Source organism: Anser brachyrhynchus, assembly GCF_964034855.1.
Source record: "Anser brachyrhynchus genome assembly, chromosome: 4".
Classification (NCBI taxonomy): Eukaryota; Metazoa; Chordata; class Aves; order Anseriformes; family Anatidae; genus Anser; species Anser brachyrhynchus.
This window is the reverse complement of record NC_137698.1, coordinates 20709455-20723249: the sequence shown is the minus strand read 5'-3', so window position 1 is coordinate 20723249 and position 13795 is coordinate 20709455. Positions and strand designations below refer to the sequence as shown.

The window sequence follows — 13795 nt, the reverse complement described above, 5'->3', positions numbered from 1 at the left end:
GTGGCCTCCCTTTTGATATGTACAAAAAGCAGATGAGGAGAACAAAAAAAAATAAAAAAGCTATTCTTGAATAAAAACACCACAGCCTCCTATACCTTTTATTGCCACACTTATATTAAATAGGAAATAATCCCCACAATTAAGACCTTGCTATTTACAAGCGCAATCTCCCAGAGACTTAGGCAGCCATGAGGAGCACTACCCTTTGCCGTGATGGCAATAGGACCAACAAAGACCAGCAGCAGGATGAGGCAACAACAGCCAGCATATACCCTCTGACAGCCATTTATAAGTCTGGTCTTACCTCACAAGAAGAGAGCCATGGGGACCAGGGCAGGAGGATGTCTGACAACAGGCTGCAGGATACTGCCCCCTTTCCTATGATGGTGATGGCGGGGTGAGCCGGTGCGATGGGTCTGCATGCTGTGACTGGTGTTCCTGGGCTGGGGACCCTGCCTTCCCCCTCAAAAAACCAGGGAGAGATCCAACTATTGCACAAAGGTGCATGTTTCAGGGAAGAAGTTCAAAGTAGATGGTGAGTATGGTATCTATATGGTGCATACCATGCCCTTGCAAAGGGCTTTGCTGGGGCCTTCAGTCTGGTGTACATGTGGGTTTGCCTGCTTGGGGAGGCTTACTAAGGGGAGCAACATGGAGGTGAAAACATCTGATGGTGTTTGCAACTTGAATACCTCATGTGGAGCAGCTGTCTGGGTGGCTCAGGGCTTCCTGGAAAGGGCCTTGAGTTGTGAGGAGACTTTCACAGGTGCGATAGATGACTTTAAGGGTGTTGCTGGCAGAAGGAGTGTGCAGCAGGGGTGGTCTGCGTGAGCAAAGGTCCTTGTGCTGGGAGGTGTTGATATAGGCCTGTGGTTCTGTGAGAGTCCATCAGTGGCAGAGGTGGGTGAGCACCTGTGTCTGCTGGGGGATTGGGAGGTCTTGCCTGGCTTCAAGAGACACCTTCAGAAAGACTTTTGTAGTAAGACAAAAAGGAGCCAGTTGTGGCAGGGAGCCATGCTCAGGCCTGGTGGTGCCTTGGAACATTCTGGGGTGGAGGCCTGTGGGTGGTCCGGTCCTGCCTGTCAGGAGGGTGTGATGTTGTTCCTAAGTGACGGAAACGGTGGGGCTATAGTAATGTGAGAAGGGAATGAAGGAACAGAGCCTTGTCCAGGTGTGGTAGATGTGTGAGTGACACGAGAGGCAGGAGGGTGCAGTGGTAGCAGCAGCCTGTGAAGTGCTGGGGTTGTAGAATGGAAGATGTGGGGTGGGGGAAGTCCCCACAAGCAGTGGCACACACCTGCAAGCAGCTTCCCTATGCTGTGGAAGCTGCAGGATTGTGTAATAACATCATAAAACAAGTGCCTCAAGTCTGCTGGGGCAGTTAACAGTTTCATGAGAAGGAACCTGTGGGGGACCAGGGTCTTCCAGAGGAAAAGCAAGTGTCTGATATGCATTTTGTTTGCTGTGGAGGTGGGAGGAGTATCTAAATACTTTTTGTCCAAAAGGGCCTCATAGTATTTTGGAAGAAAAGGAGGCGGGTTGGTGCCTGTCTGCAGCTTCTGTATGCTGTGAAGACAACGTGAGCAGGAGGAGTGTGTGGCAGCAATGACTTGAACTTAACTGCCTTCTCTTTGAGGGGGACTAGGGAAAAGTAATGTGTGATGTGGGAGAAACCTTCTCAAGGATTGGCAGATACTTGTGTGGGCATCTGAGGCAGAAAGTATGTGGTGGTATTTGTAAGAGAAGGCACTATTTTTTTTTGGGCAGGTTTTTGTGGGAGTGGACTGCTAGCAGGGGAGTACAGTGTTGTCCAAGAGTGGTATATGCCTGTGAGCAGTTTCCAGCTGCTGTGGGGCCAGCAGGAGGATGGCTGCAACAGTGCCCAGAGCATGAGTGATGTGTGAGCAGACTTGTGGGTTTGTGGGGATGGTACCTCCTGGAGGATGGCAAGGAAGCTTTGCACAGGAGGAGCAGCCTGCATGCTACTTGTGTTTGTGGAGGTAGCAGGATGTGTGTGGTTGTACTGATGCTCACAAACGATGTGAACAGTGTTCATATGGGCTTGTCTTGTGAAAATGTCCCCTGTAGAAAGGGTTAGCCTCTCCAAGGAGGGGCAGATGCTTGTGTGAGTTTACGTGGTCTGTGAGGGCAGCAGAGCAGGCAGGAATGTGCATTGGTGATGGCATTTACTAGCAAAGTGCCTTGTGTACGAGAGTAATTTGGGTGGGCTTTTGGTCTCTGGAAAAGGGATCTGTAGCAAGGGGGTGGAGGAGATCTTCCCAGAAAGAGGAGATGCCTTTCAGGGAGGCATGGTGAAGTGTGCTGCAGCAGCATGTGTTCATGAACAGAGGTATTCAGGCAGGCTTGCTTGCTGTCTTGTGAGAAACACGTGGGGAGAGCAGCCTTCCTTGGGACTGACACATGCATGTGTGCAGCTTCCATATGTTGTGAGGGCGGCGGGGGTGGCAGGAGAGTGCAGTGATATTCATGAGCTGAGTGCCTCATGCTTCAGTGGGCTTGTCTTGCAAGAGGACCTGTTGTTGGGGGTGGTGAGGAGTCTTGCCCCTGAGCAGCAGATGTCAGTGCTTCCATTTGCTCTGGGGATGTCAGGGGTTTGGCAGCAACATAGGGTGAGGGTCTTTGAGACTTGGTGAAAAGATACCCTTTGGAGTGTGGTGGAGAAGCTTGGCATGGAAGAGGCAGACACCAGGGCATGTCTTCTGTTCCAAGTTTGGGGCAATAGAGGGTATGATGGGGTTTCCAAGCTAAGTTCCTCATGTTTGGGAGGCAGTTGGATAAGCTTGCAGCCTTGCAGGAAGGAAATTGCTCAAAAGGGTGGAGGGGCAGGTATCTCAGAGAGAGGAGAAAGTATGGATCATACAGTGGCAATGGTGCTATGTGTTTCATGCCCAATCGTGTTTGAATTTTGTTTGTGAGAAGGGGGAGAACCTTGTCTAGGTATAAATGCCAGTGCACAGCTTCCATTTGGAAGGGCTGGGCATTTTTCAGGAGTAGCTTTTTCTAGGAGTGGCAGAAGCTTTTGAGGGGAGATGTGGGAGGCAAGAGCTTGCCATGGTGACAACATCATGATCAAGGTGAAGCCTGTCTGGGCAGGCTTGTAGACATGCAAAAAGGCATGTCCTTTGGGGTGAGGAAAGCCCTATCCTGGAGTGACTGCTGCCTTTGGTCAGCTTCTGTTTGCTGCTTTCTGTGTTTGTAGGCACTGGCATGTTTGGGGGCAGAGGAGTTTACGAACTCAGTGACTTACACTTGGGGGAGTTCATCTTAAAAATTCCAGCAATGTCTTTTTTCATGTCAAATTGCTATTCCAGCAATGGGGAATGGATGGTGGTGGATGGGCAACTGCCCATGAGTGGCAGATGCCTGTGATGGTGGCATAAGCTGCAGGAGAGGTGCCTCGAATTTCTGTGCTTGAGCTTTTTGCTGGGGGTGGTTAACTCCCCACCTGCATTTCCCACATTTTAAGTATATTTACAGAAGTAAGAAAAATGAGTAACAATCTTAGAAACAGTTAACCTCTCATATGTTACCTTCTATGGGCTTTTGCAGTGTCACTTTCCTTAGCTTTAAGCAGCTTTTCCCAGCTGTCTCATAGCCTGGGGAAGCTTTCTCAGGAGCCTTCTACCCACCTGAGCCCCTCTTCAAACAGATTTGCAGTAACTCCCCTTCAGGCTTTAGCTTCTATTCTCCTAAACTCCCCTGACTCCCTACTTCACAACACCTGTTTTTAGAACTATCACACTTTGCCCTTTCTCTTCTTTCCTGTTCTCTATTTTATGCCTGGCAGAAGTGCAGGGTCCACATGGCCCAGCTGTGTCACATGCCCTCTTAGGACCCACATGTTTCCAATTTCTTTAACTCATCATGGATTTCTGTTTGCTGGTGCCTTTATGCCACTTCCATGTGGAACCAGGAAGATGATTTTGAGAAGTTAGGCTTTTACAAGCTGATTTTCTGAAGCTGCAAGTCCTTGTACTGCCAAGAAGACGTTACTGGCGTATAACATCTGGCTGTAATTCCAAGTTTAGAAATCCCAAACTTGATGCTGTCTAATGCTGTCTTTTTAGAATTTGGACTGAGGTTAGTCTGGGTTATAGTTTAACTTGATTGGTATGATACTACTTTCATTCCAAATATTGCCCACTGTGCCAAGCATGCTGTTATACCAGGGGTATCCACAGGCAGGGCAAAGGTCACTGATTAATGTTTGTTTGCTGTAGAGGAAAGAAGTGCTGGGCAAAAGCTGAAATAGAAGGGAAAAAATCTGACATAAGCATTCTTATTAGCTGAGATATGGGTTTTGTCCTTCAGAAAGCCTACTAACATAATAGGGCAGGAAAAACTGCTTGTTACAAAGAATCTTTATGCTAAAGCTGTAATTCTTAAAAAATTGTCAGGATTTATTGTTTTTGAAAACATCCTGCATATGCTGTTATAAGTTACCTTAAAATGTAATATTTTAGTTTATTTAGTGCTTGTCTCTTAAGGAATCTCTTGGAAGTAATGAAAACTTTTGTTACAGAAGTATGCTGCAGAAATAGGTACAGTAGTGACACATCTGCTGTTACAATCACTGGTCGTAAGAAATATTTCAGTGTTCTCATAGTCTTGCAGTACTATTTTGAAGACTTCTCTCAGCCTAACAGATCACTCTTCAGCTATGTTGGCCTTGTAGATCTAGATACCAAATCGCAGATATTGTCTCAGGTTATTGATGTGTAAAACTGTCCTGTGAGGTGCTAAACTTGATTCTGCCTGGTGTTGTGCACTCTCTGGACTGCTGCAGTGTTGGCATGCGCTGCTAATTTTCTGTCCCACCAAAATCAGATCTATCCTCAGATGCCTTAAGGTTTGTTATTAATGACCTAAGATACAAGGCAAGTACTTGAATTTTATATTTCTGTGAGCTGTAATTGCTGCAGTAGTTTTGCTCATATAGTAAGCCTAAGAGTACACCTACACTCCAATCTTCTCTGGCAAGTTCAGTTGCTGCAGAAATAGTTAACGATACAGCAACCAGTAGGAAGATATGCAGAGGTTTTAACTGAAAAAATTTGGATGAGGAAAGCAATCTGCTCCCATAAGGATGTTCACTCCGCTTCTTATCAGATGTAAAACAAAGTAATCTGTCCCCTTTGTTGTACTCTTCATAAGGGTTTCAATGAGTCAGGTACAAAGCTGTGAGCCTTTAACCCTCTTTAAGAGGGTCTGCCCTTGCCTGTTAGGGAAGTAGTAGTCTATGTGAATGACCCAGTTGGAACCACAGCAAAGAGGAGCTTAGAAAAGGAGATATTGCTGCCATCAGTAGTCTTCTCAGTGAAAAATTCAGATGTGATGTAAATGGGTAGTGCTGGAGATGCTCAAATGCCTTACCTGTTTCTAATTAGAGATCAGTGACTTGTGACAAATAACCCTTTCCCCTGCCCCAGCCACGAGAATGTAGGATCTTTTACTTTTTTTACTGAGGCTATGATGAAGTACAAGGTGTAGAAGACATCTTTATAAACTTCTTTGAGATAGATAACACAATGAGGTTTAGGTATCCATGCCAATTTTAAAGATGTATTTCCTTCTCAAAGAGGCAGTTTCTATTTTTTCTTGTGCTGATGCTTTCTTTGTATGAAAGTATTCTCTGTTTTGTCTTTCTCTGAGGTTATTTTGGTTTTGTTGATACTAAATAAGATTAAAATAATCCTTTCTGACTTGGGTAATGTAGACATTGAGATTCTTCATATATACAGTAATAGAGCATCTATGAAAAATTGCGTTTGGATGTCTTCTATTTTAACTGAGAAGTCTCTTGTGTTTGGTTCTCTTTAATCTTCTAGCAACGTTTGGATGAAAAGGATGATTGCCCTCAAATGTGTCATGACAGCTTGATCTTCTCATGCTGCAGTTAGTGACCCATCTAGAGAGCAACTGGACTGTATTGCACTGAGACAAAACTTTTCCTGGCTTGACCTTTTGAAGGGTACAATGCCTCATATGCAGAGGATTTTAGTGGAGCCAATACAATCAACACTGAATCAAGACTGAATTTGTTGTTCATACTGAAGTGTTTGTGCTTGATTAAAGATCTTTGCATTGCTATTATTATTTTTGTATGAGTTTTGTAACAGAAAGGAAGGATGCAGATGTGTTATAATGGCAGATACAATTTATGGACTGTGTTCAGTTACAGGTTTTGAAAGAAATGGACTCCTGTCCTAGAATTCCAGAATACTTTTCTTGCCTTTACTAGTAACTGCTACCTATTGTGAGTAGTAATAGGAGAGATGCCAAAGGTACACTAGAGGGAAAGAAGAGAGTAAAAGCGTACTGATATAGCCTTTGTTGCAGGCTCTTTTTACCAGTGCTCCCATAGTTTGTCCATTTCCTTTGAAGGACAGGATGAACAATAAAACAGGCATAATGCTTGCTCAACAGTTGGAGTGTTGTGTTTTGCTGAGGTGTATCTAAAAATGTGGTATTCAGCAACAAGGTTTAAGGGTGTTAGACTACTAATGTCAGTGGTGGCTGCTGCTGCTGTATTTGAAGACAATTGATTTTCCTTACCATGAAAGATAAAGGTGATTTTGCTATGATCAGTACCTCTGTCTCAATAAAACCTTTCTGTTGATGGTGGATTAATGTTGTGAACGGTGGCTCACAAATGTCCTATTAAGGAATAACAGGACAACTTTAGTTCTGCTGTGATGAGATACCTTGTAATTTTACTTCTTGTCCATCTTGACTCAATTTAGCAGCTTTGCTTTCTTCAGAAAACCTAGTGGGGCTTCTACATTTCTGACTCCTTCAGTCCTATAAAGCATGGCTCAATATTGTTTGAGGACAATATCTGAAATTAATATTTTCTATCTAACACACAGCTGGAAGTATTATCCTCAAAAATGTTTTTAGAACAATTTTTGGTGCAGAACAAAACCAGATTGTTTACAGCATGTTACTTCAAAGCTGTATGCATTGACTTTTTCCAACACTTTATCTTATTTGTGAAGATATATTCTCTCCCTAGAGAGAACTGAGATTCATCTCACAAAATGAAACGGTTTTTAGACTTGCTTCTGGATGTATTTAAACACCTGCTTGACACATAAAGTATGCGTGTAAAGATGTGGTAGGATAAGATACCCTGTGTGCATATCTTTGTGCATGAGCAATCTGTTTTCATGAAACTCTATTTGAGCAAGATTTGATCTGACATCAAGCAGTCCGAAATGTAATCACCTTCAAAGATAGGAATAGCAGGTGAGATGGGACAATTCAATCTGGTAATTTTGTGTCCATGTTTTAGATAGGGAAGTCATTTTTATTTGGTCATCTTGTGAAGCTGGGAGCCAGAAAGCAGGGAGCACTAAGCCTCGGGGATGGAAGTGAAATTTAGTCTTGGTGACATCATTCACGTGTTGGAGTGACTGGCTAACTGGTGCATTTTAAAACAAATTTTATCTAGTAACTTGTAATAACATTCTTTGTCATGGTACGGAAGCCTGTGTTTAAAATGTAGAGCATATGGGATTTTCTGGTGAGAATTTTCAGCAGAAAATACTGATCATTATTATATATTTTTTATTTTTTCTTTTTTTAGGAATTGAAAAGCTTTTTCTACAAATTTTGTTTCTTTGGAAGTGTTTCATAGAAAAGTCTGACAGCCAAGATAGAGTTGCAGTCAGACTTAAAAAAAAAAAAAAAAAAAAAAAAAGCTGATGAGGTTATCCATCTAATTTCAAAGTGTATTCAGGGATCTGTGATGTTCAGGGTCAAGGCCTTCCTTGCCAGGAAAGTTCAGAAGACGACATGGAGAGAAAACCAAGCTAAGACAGCCAAGTGTGGTGCATGCGACTGTCCTTTTCTGTGGAATGCACAGGCTGCTGTCCTAGGTGATGCAAAAATCAAAGGAAGATTTTTCTCTTCACTTTCCTGGTTTAAACAACCTCCCCCCTCCCACCTCCCCCCACCCCCCCAAGTCTTGGAATATGAAATTAAATAAACACAACCATGAGAGTTGATGTTTGTGACAGTATCCCAAATTACTCTGAGGATTAGCCTGAAAATTTACTCCTGTTGAGAACCTCTGCAGTATCATTTGTTAAGTTAAAGTTTGTCGGTTTTCCAAATGTACTTTTCATATCCGCCTGGCTTGTAATAGGGTACTTGAGAGCACATCCTGAAATGTTTGTCAGACTTATTGGGATCTTCATAGTGAATTTAGTTTTAAACCTTGTACAACTGATTTTTTTGTAAACCTTCCTGCATATAGAAAATAAATGATGCAATACGTGCACCACAATGCTGTAATACTATGGTTAGGTTACTGATTTTTTTTCTTCTTTGTGCTTAGAAGTGTGTGCACTTCTTCAACGTGTTGTAACTCATCACTATTCTATATTGGTGCAAATTCCTGAAAGTCAAGCAAGCATGTTTTTTAAACAGAATCCTTGGCAACAAGAAGAAAAAAAATCCAAAGGGCTTATTTTTCTAAAGATCAACAGAGGCTACAAGTTGAGAGGTGAATCAAGTAAATTGGATAATTTCCAGAAAGTGAGATTAAGAAGAAAGGAAAGAATCTTACTCAGGACGAAAACGATTCAGTAGTTTTCTAGGACTCAATAGCATAACACCAGTGAGCCTTTTAGTCCTCAGTCTGCAACTGTGTTTGTTATTTCCTTTCTGAGTTAAGTTCAGTTTGCTTTACTTTTCATGCTGTCCTGTAGCAAAAGAATGAGTCACCTCCTGCAAGCAGATCTATGTTCCAGAACAATACAAGTTTTTATACATGAACTGAACAGTTTTCAAAGTCAGAAGAATGCTAAACAAACAGGTTCCTTAGAAAATACTTGAACAATTGTTGATCATTAAATAGTTGCAGGCAGATCCTTCACTGAGGCAAATAGGCCTAGCCTCCATTGACTTCAGTAAAGCTGAGTTGGTCCATTACAATACAGGAAGAGATTGGATAGGGAGTTGTTAACACCTTAATTTCAGGTTTTATTTTAAGGGATACTGCAATATTTTCTCTTGAGTGACTCTCATCATCCCTTGCCACAGTTCTTAGATGCTAACTAAATGAAATCATTTTAGTTCTCCTTTGCTCAGTAAGTATTATGAACCTCATCAATACTACTAGTCATTTGAAACCAGGTTCAGCATTTGCTGGAGCAGCCATGAAGTTCTAGAGTACCTGAACAGTGAGAAAAGCTGTATTTCTTTTTCTTTCCTGCATCCAACATACGGAGTCAGTAGTTAACTTCAGCTTGGAAAAGACGGAGCAGGAGATGTCCCAGCTCTAGTACTGAAGAGAAAAAAAATCAGATTTCTCATGCTGGTGTTGGCTGCTTAGTCTTGTGTGGCAAACTCATCAAGAGTAGAACAATTTTTGACGATGATTATGGTTGCCTGTTAATTAGCTACTTTATTTTCTTCAAAAGCAATGAAAACATTTGGAAGTGAAGAGAAGTTTATGGGAAAGACAGTTACTTCTATTAAAACCAGCTGTATAAAGTCCCTTATTTTGGGGTGGGGCTTTGTCAATATACAAAACTTCATTCAGTTGCATATCCTACTTTTCCCTTATTTGCATCATTCAGGATATATAAGGAGTATGTCAAAATCAAAGGTATCACTTGTAATCTACTTTAGAATGCTTTTGCCACCTGACTTTTTTTTAATTTTATTTTCAGATAAGTAGGAAAACTCCAAGAGTCTTCTGTAATGTTGACTTACATATATGAATTTTATGATTATACTATATGTACCAAATTCTTTGTGTTTTCTATGAACGCTAAAATGATGAGAAAAATGACAGTGCAGGAAATCCTCTTGCCCCCACACGTTTCCTAGTATGAAAGCAGTTAAAGCAAGAAAATGACAGCAGTTATTTTCCTTTAGTGATATTAACTTGTATTCTTAAGTATTTAAATGCTTTGAATTTATTTATCAGTGAATTTGAAGACCTCTATACAGTGGAGAGTGTAAGGCAAAGAATGTTAATACATATGGGCATTGTGTAAAAAAAAAAAAAAAAAAAGGCATTTTTCACTGAACCAAAGCTGATTTTAGAGGTCTTTTCCAGCCTAAATGATTCTATGATTGTATGTTCTAAGTAAAATAATTTTGTCTCTGTTCTTGCCACAGAGGGAATGGACAGCAGAAACTGTTGTTTCAGCACCTTGACATCTTTGGCTAAAGAATCTCCAGCACCATTCAACTTATATTTCTAATTCTTCTCTACTTGCAGGCTCTGGGAAGAATTTTTTAATTCTGTGCCACCAGAACAGTGCAATGTAAATGCTGCAAATTACAGCAAAATGCCAGGCTCCTTTGGTGCAGATATTCAGCCTTAACTTCAAAGGAACAATTATATTATTCTTGTTTTTGCTGGAATATGACCAATTGAATTTAAAGTCTGAGCTTGAATATGCAGCGAAAACATGTCTCTCCAGGCACCATTTCTATTTGGTCTGCTGCAGTCTTGCATAGCCCACACTAAATCTGCTTAAAAGTGTAGTTATTGACATAGGGTGTTTCAGCTTCCTGCTAGCACTGTGTAAAGCTCTCCATTTCAGGCTCATGGCTATAACAAAATATTATCACTGTAAATGTTTTCCAGTATCACATGCAAGGCTGTATAACGTAAAGGGAAGCCTGATGCTGGTTTTCATTGTAAGTGATATTTTTAGTGCTTTTCTTTAGTTAGGTTGAGATGTGACCAAGTGAAAACCCATTGAGAGGAAATAGGCTGGCCTGAACTTGCTGAAATAGATTACATGAAGTCTCATTTCTTTGTTGCAAAACCATATAATAGCTGACAGTGGAAGAAGGAACCTTTGGGGAGTTAGTCCAACCCCACTGCACAAAGCAAGGTTACCTAGAGGTGGCTGCTCAGGGCCATCCGTGTCCAGTTTTGAATGTCTCCAAGGACGGATCTTGTGCATCTGAGCAGCCTGTTCCAGTGTTCCATCACCCTTGGAGTAGAGATATTTTTGTTTAAACTATTTCAGTTTCCTGTTGCATCATCCTTTCACTGAATAGCACTGAGAAGTCTGGCTCAGTCTCTTTACATCCTCCGATCAGATACTTATCCACACTGAGATCTGCCCTGATTGTTCTCTTCTCAGGCTAAATGATTGTAGTGCTCTCAGCCTCATATGAAAAACACTCCAGTCCCTTAGTTGCTTCCAGTGGACTTGCTCTTGTATGTCTGTCTTGTACCCAGGGAGCACAAACTGTACACCACACTCCAGAGGTGGTCTCAGAAAGGCTGAGAAGAGGGGAATGGTCATCCTCAGCCTGCTGGAAATCCTCTTTCTAATGCAGCCAGGGATGTTTCTGGCTTCTGTGCAACTTCTCCACAAAGACATCCAAGTCCTTTCCTGCCATGCTGCTTTCCATCCAAATGGATCCCTGTGTATATAGATACATGGGGTTATTCCTCAGGTGCAGGACTTAATAATTCCCTTGGGACTTTGCAAATCATATTGGTGTATCGGGATTGGCCTTAAGTACTTCTAGTGAGGTACTTCTGCTGTTCTGTGAATTTGCATTAGGTTTCATAAGGCAACATGGCTTGGGCTTTTGGGAAAGATGCCGAGAATCAGAAAAATGGGTCATAGACTTGCCAACTCTAAAAACTGCAGCCTGAAATTGAAGATCGTAAGTAGAGATGTAAGATGAGTTTGTGTACTTATGAGCAGTCACTTGGTCCTCCTTCTGCCTTGCATTCACCTGTCACTTCCCACAAGATATGTTCATGTGAAGGCTGATAGTTTTTGAAACAAACGTTTCTTACAGATTTGATTTTCTGAAGCCTTACTTGTACAGCGCTGTAAGTGGATGGCATTGTTGGTATGTACTTTTGGATTCTTGCCTTGACCCTGATGAAATCCATTCAAGCAATGGGATTAAGGAAATGATCTTTGACTATGTCTTTCCAACCCATATGATGGACTTACGGCTTCTGCAAAGGTTATGTTAATCTAAACACCAGCATTAAAATGACCCAAGAAAACAAGTCCTTTTTAGGAATTCTAAAATCAGTCTCTGTTTCAGGGTGTTTGCTTCCAAATAGGTTTGAAGAACTAGAAATGCAGAGGTTGAATATACACTAAGAACGCTTCTGTTATGATTGACTACAGAGGCTAGTTCTGTGTGTTATGAAGTTACATAATTTATATGCCTTGTGTAAAAAGTTTCCTCAAACTTTTGTATAATCATGTTTTCTTTCTAAGCTGCTGGTGGAATGTTGTGCTTGGACTTCTTTCCTTAGCTGCCTGTTCCTCATGCAGCTGTTGGTAATGAGCTTAGGCTCTTGCCTCTACTCAGAATTATTTGGAGTGCCACTCTTCTCCCATCTTCACTTTCCATATTTGTTCTTAGGCCTGATGAAAATTGTTCTTGTGTACGTGCATCTGCATAGTTTAGTTTCATCTCTTCTTTGTACAAGGCAGTGTTTCATTTGACCATTGTCAAAAAATCAGAGGTTGCTTTATAGTTTTAAGTGAAAGCATTATTTGCTTTATGTCACTTCAATAGTATCTATTGTATCCAAATGAGTTGAGTCTAAAAACTAGCTAGGTAAGCAGGTCAAATTTGACGAAACATATTTCCAATGATATTACAAAGCAGTTTTGAGTAGATGGAGAAGACTTAATATGTTTGCATTGCTATTAAGATATGAGATGGCTGTTCTTATCTCAGAGCCTAAATTCTTTTCAGTGGTAAGCTGTTCAAAAAAAGCATGGAAAACTTAATGACATAATTATTTATGTGAAAAATGTGCTGACTGATTTAAAAAAAAAAAAAAAAAGAAAAAACAGTGCAGCCCCATGTACTGCAATCCAAAACACCAAAGCACTTTACAGGCTGCACTGAAGTGGATTCTGTTATGTGGCTCTCATCTGCAGGCAAACATGGTCATAACCTTGGTAAAAATATCTTTTCTAGACAATTCTGAAATCAAAAATACTGATTAGCAAGAAAACTGAAGCATTCAAGATGTGTTTTAGATGCAGAGGAAAAAGTGTTTCACGCTTTTAACAAGCTAACGGTTTAATTTACTTCAGTTATAAGCTCGTTTACAGCATAAGGCTTACTATGATAATTTTTCAAAGAGGACTAATTTAAGGATGTTATGTTTTGAAGTTAAGGATGTGTAGTTTCATCCTTCTTGACAATCTGGATCTGTAGCAGTTTGTTGAAACACAAAGTGTTGGTAGTGGGTAGAGGTGATGGCAGGGGTCTCTCTTTAGCAGGTATCAAGAGCTTACTGAAGATGACTGCGTGCATTGTCCTTTATGCTACTGGGTCCTAGAGGAGATGGCTGCTCCTGGTCCTTGGAAGGCCAGTGCAGTGAGGCAGCACAGGATGCCTGCTGGGCCTCTTTAATATAGTTGTACAGCCTGCAGTGTCCTGAACTTTTTCCCTTAAGCGTGCTCAGTTGCCCCTTAGAGAAGCAGCATATCTTCCATTCTCCTTCAAAGGATTCCGCTTTGGTCTGTGTAAGGGATGCAAAAATAATTGCTTGCGCAGTTATGAAACAAGAAATAAACTCTGCTAAAACAAAAACAAACAAACAACAAGCTATAAAATATCAAACTCCGAAGTAAGTTAGGTCAGGATGTGTGCATTGCAGTAAAAATTGGTGACGCGTCTAACAGGGTCTTCTCTAGTGCTTGTTTGCTCATCTTTATTACTTAATCTAAATAGCCACCATATTGCATTATCTTTCTCATTCAATACCATTGGACTTGATCCAGATGAACACTTCTGCCATAAT

At 41.3% G+C, this 13795-nt stretch overlaps 1 protein-coding gene across 11 annotated transcripts in view; it reads left to right on the top strand.

The window, feature by feature from the left end:
- The first annotated feature begins 396 nt into the window (after positions 1 to 396).
- Positions 397 to 13795, top strand: part of TLR3 (toll like receptor 3) — a 34203-nt gene continuing 20804 nt past the window's right edge. For 7 of the 11 annotated variants that reach the window (XM_080590147.1, XM_080590156.1, XM_080590155.1 and 4 more), the window contains exon 1: positions 775 to 900. The gene's annotated coding sequence lies outside the window, so the exon portion shown is untranslated. Of the gene's footprint in view, positions 536 to 774; positions 901 to 923; positions 980 to 1239; positions 1436 to 3928; positions 4102 to 13795 lie in introns of those variants that run through there. The other 4 variants (XM_080590149.1, XM_080590153.1, XM_080590154.1 and 1 more) reach the window with 4 other exon arrangements.